Below are 5,330 nucleotides of genomic sequence, written 5' to 3' on the forward strand. Positions count from 1 at the left end.
GCAACAGAAAAGCTTCAAAAACGGACTCCGATGAGAAACTGCTGAACTGGAATTAATTTGCAAACTAGATACCATTAATTTGGGCTTGAATAGAGACTGGGAGTGGCTGGGTCATTACACAAACTGAATCTATTTCCCCATGTTAAGTATCCTCACACTTCTTGTCCACTGTCTGAAATGGGCCATCTTGATTACCACTACAAAAGTTTTTTTGTTTTGTTTTTATCTCTCCTGCTGATAATAGCTCATCTTAATTAATTAGCCTCTTAAAATTGGTGTGGCAACTTCCACCTTTTCAAGTTCTCTCTATGTATATATATCTTCTTACTATATGTTCCATTCTATGCATCTGATGAAGTGGGCTGTAGCCCACGAAAGCTTATGCTCAAATAAATCTGTTAGTCTCTAAGGTGCCACAAGTACTCCTGTTCTTTTTACTAGGAAAGAGACAATCCTTGCCCCGAAGCAGTTACAGTCTAAAATGCAATAACACTGAGTCAGTCATTCTATTTTAAACCCATATTTTAGAGTTGACTGCAAAAAATATATTCAGGACCATGTTGTAGAAACTGAGCATTACTGTAGTTCTCTGTATGAAAATAGTTAATGATTAAGAGGCTGATGGGACTGACATAAGAGAAACTCTTGAAAGAATTAAATATATAAAGTGAAATCCAGGCCACATTGAAGTCAATGGAAATTTTGCTGTTGATTTCAGCAGAACTAAGATTTCACTCATATAGTGTAGTTAATGACTGAAACATATGAGAGAATGTCAGACTTAAAACCAAGTAGATGGAGGAAATGTTTAGGACAGGCCAAGAGGAAAGGACTTGGAATTAAACTGAGCGTGGGGAAGGGGGAGGGGAGTGAGGGGTGAACTAGGCTGATAGGGAACATTTCTTAGCAATGGTCCAAATCTATTTTTTTAAAGAAAATTCTAATGGGAGAGGTGTCGGGTAGCAGGGATCTATGCTGAAAGTATTCCCCTGTTCTCCACACAGAGACAGGAGCTGTCCAGCAAGGATGGTTGCTGGTCTGCTGGCCTCCCCTTCCCCTGACAGCAAAGTAGATAATACAAGTCTCAAATGCATGGCTTCTCAACCAAATTTCTGCAGGGAATGCTGAGAGAAGGGTAGGAGAAAGTGCCCTACCATCTCTGCCCCTGCCCCTGTCTGTGTCCCGAGTCAATGGAACTCAATCCACATTACTAAGCTCCATCAGAGAAGCACCCCGACGAGCTAAATGATGGTGCAGCAAAGGTGATATTCACTGCCTCAACCCCTTTTGTGAGAAAAATGGGAGAGCTACATGTGAAGGGGGTCCTTGTAACAAGAATTGGAATGGGACCAGTCTGGCTCATAGTCTGTACTAGACTGTGGAATTAGGGTGACCAGCTATGCCAATTTTATAGGGACAGTCCGGATTTTTGGGTCTATTTCTTATGTAGGCTCCTATTTCCCCCCACCCCCTGTCCCGATTTTTCACATTTGCTGTCTGGTCACCCTGTGTGGAATAGTCTCCCAAATAAAGCATTGGAATCCCCATTTGTGGAATATTAGGCAAAGCAATGGAGAATGTCATTTAGGGACCATCTCATAACTAGCAGAGAGATGTAATAAATGGTCTAATAGTAACATCTATGGCACTGGTATTTGCTTATCAGACATAGGAATTGCCATACTGGGTCAGAGCAGTGGTCTGTCTACTCCAGTGTCCTGTCCTCAACAGTGGCCATTGCCAGCTACTTCAGAGAAAGGCACAAGAAACCCCTGCAGCAGGCTCCTATGGAATAACCTGTTCACTCGGAAAGGAATTTCCTCACCCCATTAGTGAGAAGTTGGCCTATGCCCTGAATCAGGAGGGTTTATATCCTGTCCAAAATCCTAGTAATATATTTTAGTCATTACTATAACTCTGGACGGTCTTATTATCCATATAAATGTCCAATCCCTTTGTTGAGTCTATAATGGCTATTAATTACCAGTGATAATAGATTGGCTATTAATTTATATAACCAATTAACCTTTTACAAGAGTTTATATATAAAACTAAAACCAGAAAAAGATATTAACTTCCAAAGCTTATATTCAAATAGTATATTGTGAACCAGCCAGGAAAGCAACCATTCAGGCTGACCTCCTTTCCTGTAGTCACAGAAATCTGCTCCTTTTTTCCCTCCCCTTCTCCATAAAGACATAGTCTTAAAATGAAATGTCAGCCTCAGCTTTAACATTTTTGATTTAGGTCATTGCCTTAATGTTAATTGTAAGGGTTTTTTTAAATGTACTTGTTCAATTTACCTCTGATATGAAGCTACATTAATCAAGTTTCCACCTACACTGCAGTCTGTTATAGACCACACCACATAAAGCCTCCTTTGCAACACTTGTCATAGCATGTGCACTGAAGCTCCTAAAAATAAACTCAGAGAGAGAGACTGCAAAGAAAATGTGCTAGGCCCATTTATATGAGCTTAATTCTATTCCTAGGGCACATGGCATATTCACATTGTCACTTCTCTTGAAAAATCTACTACTATGCCTTATGAGGTCAGTAAACTAGCAGTGCCAAGTTCCTTTCCCCTGAGGATATACAAAGAAGGGAAAACTGCAGTGGGTGATCATTGTAATGACATGCACCTCTCGGCTCTGAGAACTCTTTCAGATCAGAAGAGAGTCAGTGGGAGCTCACTCTGTGCATTTTGTGGTGCCCTGCCATGTAATTGTTATTATTAGCTTTTCACTAATTTAAAAAACCATAACTCTCCCTTTAAAAGGATGTCAAGCTAGTCAATTCTCTTCCTACTCCAACCCCTGTCCAATCCACTCTTCAGATTACTCTGGCTTTGATATGCTATTTGTCTGCCCTTCTCATAACCATCTCTGTGCTTTCTTCCACACCGCCCTTGATGCATGCCATACCCTTCCTGAGCTGGTACTCACAGTCACTTCCGTCTCCTCATTCAAATTCTTCTTGATGACCCACTTCTAGACCCCAGCAAGCTCACAAAGGACAAGTAAACTAGTGTTGTGATGGTGAAAATGAGCAACAGCTGGTGAGCCAGAGATGTGGTCATTTTATAAAGACCACGGTTTGTATATTTTAATCTACATACGATTACATTTTTGTACAATTTGAACCCAGAACTAAGTACAAAATACTAAATGCAGAGGGCAGTGCTGCTATCCCCACTGCTATAATTGTCATGGATAGTGTAAACGCACAGACAGCAGCAACTTCCATGCTTGTATTCCCTTTTGAACTTAAAAATATTTGCTGCCATAAATTAATCCATGGCTTCTGATACCTTCACACTTTATCTGACCGAATACTAAAATCTGACTATCAAATTCTTCATGTGAAAAAAACATTTTTGTTTTATTCTATGGGAGCACATTTGTTTGAAACCCAAGAATGCTACAACAGCTGTTTGAAAGCTCCACAAATCCAAAATGAACCAGGGGCAAACAGAGGAATCACATGAACTTCTACCCTCTTGAACTATCATAAAAAGATCAGACATACATAAATGCATACATAAATGGCATAAATGCATCTGCTTCAGATTGACAATGGAACTAGTAACAACTTCCAGCCAGCTGATCAGGTCAGCAGTAGAGCTGGGCAGGAACCAGATTTTTCCTTTTTGCATATAGTATTGTGCGTTGGGGGTGTGTGGGGGGGAATTGTTCTGAAATAGAATGAAAGGAAAATAATTGGAAATTTCTACAAAATGAAATTCTGAAGAAAAAAAGTCTGTTTTGGGATTATCAAAATGTTTCATTTTGATAAAACAGGAACATTTTATTCCAATTTTGACATTTAAAAAATTATATAATAAAAATATGTAACAAAGTTGTTTTGAAATGGAAATCAAAATGTTCCATTCAAAAAAATGTTAAAATGCTTTGACAGTATCAAAATACTTTTTTCAGGTTTTCTTTCTAAACAAACTTTCATTGAATTTAACAAGTTTATGCAAAAACGTTTTGCATTTGATGAATCACCCATTTCCGACAGAAAATTACTATCAGCTCTAGGCAGAAAGTGGTCTCTGTCTCCAGCTCATCCTGTATGGCACAAATCTTAACAGGCCACCACTCAGAAACAAAAGAACAGTCCTTCCTAATTCAGCCAGTCCAGTGACAGGAAGTGTGTGCTGAGTATGGGGAAGAAAAAAAACTCAGCAGCAGCAGTCACCCAAAGCCCCTAGCAAGAAGAAGAGAGAATGGTAATTGTAAATGACCGCCCCCGTGAGGGGGCAGGGCACCAGAGCCTGGGCTCCAGCCTTAGCTCAAACATCTATCCTTTCAATTTTTAGCTCTGCAGCCTAAGTCGCACGAGCCTGAGTCAGCTGACCCAGGCCAACTGCCGCTGTGCTGTGGGCCTTTTATTCTAGTATAGATGCACCCTTTGCCTTTATCGCCCAATGAGCAGGTGAGAAAATGGTGCTGATCTGCAAGGGGAACCTGCTTCAAGTCACACAGCTTCTCAAAGGTAGTGAGATAGGCATCGATATCCCCACTTCCTTAAACTGGTTTGGACACCTGCGGTTCTTCCCTTTGGGAGTCTGTGCGCAATGTGACTACAGTGACCACAGAGCTGCCTTAAACTATGTTATTGTTTATTTTACTAGTGGGAACAAAGCATTTAGTGAAGAAGAATTTTAAAACAAACAACCACATATCGGCTTACCATACCCTGATGGTAACCTAGCCAGGCCTAACTTCTTCAGATACTGCCAGAAGGCCCTGTGTCAGCCTGGTTTCCCCAAGCAGCTCCTCACCAACTACCTCCCTGTTAGGAGAGTCCCTTTATTCCAGCCAGAGTTTCTTTGTTCTTGTCAGTTCCCATGTTTGGCCCATCTTGTCCAAAACAGTCTCAGCTGGAGGTTGAGCTAGGCTCCTGGAGTGGCGCTGGCACTGCGATGCTGTGGCCAAAAAGGCTAATACAATCCTGGGATGTATAAACAGGGGAGTCTCACATAGGAATAGGGAGGTTCTATTGTCACACTGTCTGGAATGGCTCACAATGGCAATTGCCAAAAAGCAGAGCAGAAACCCCAAACTGGGGGTATGTTCTATAATTAGACTTCATCCACCCAGTAACAAGTGTGAACTCCTAAAGCCCTATAACAGTCTTCCCACGGAGTCACAGACAGTCCCTTTGGGCATTCCAGTCTATCTTGCCACCCAGGCAACCTGGACTTAGTGATACACCAAAAATCACAATATTCAGGTTACTCCCCATCCCAAAGGGCCAGGTCACTTACCCAAGGTCATTTGTACTCAGATCTCAAAACAAAGACAACACCTGTAGCCAATCTT

The sequence above is a fragment of the Chelonia mydas genome, chromosome 3 (genome assembly GCF_015237465.2).
Source record: "Chelonia mydas isolate rCheMyd1 chromosome 3, rCheMyd1.pri.v2, whole genome shotgun sequence".
NCBI lineage: Eukaryota > Metazoa > Chordata > Testudines > Cheloniidae > Chelonia > Chelonia mydas.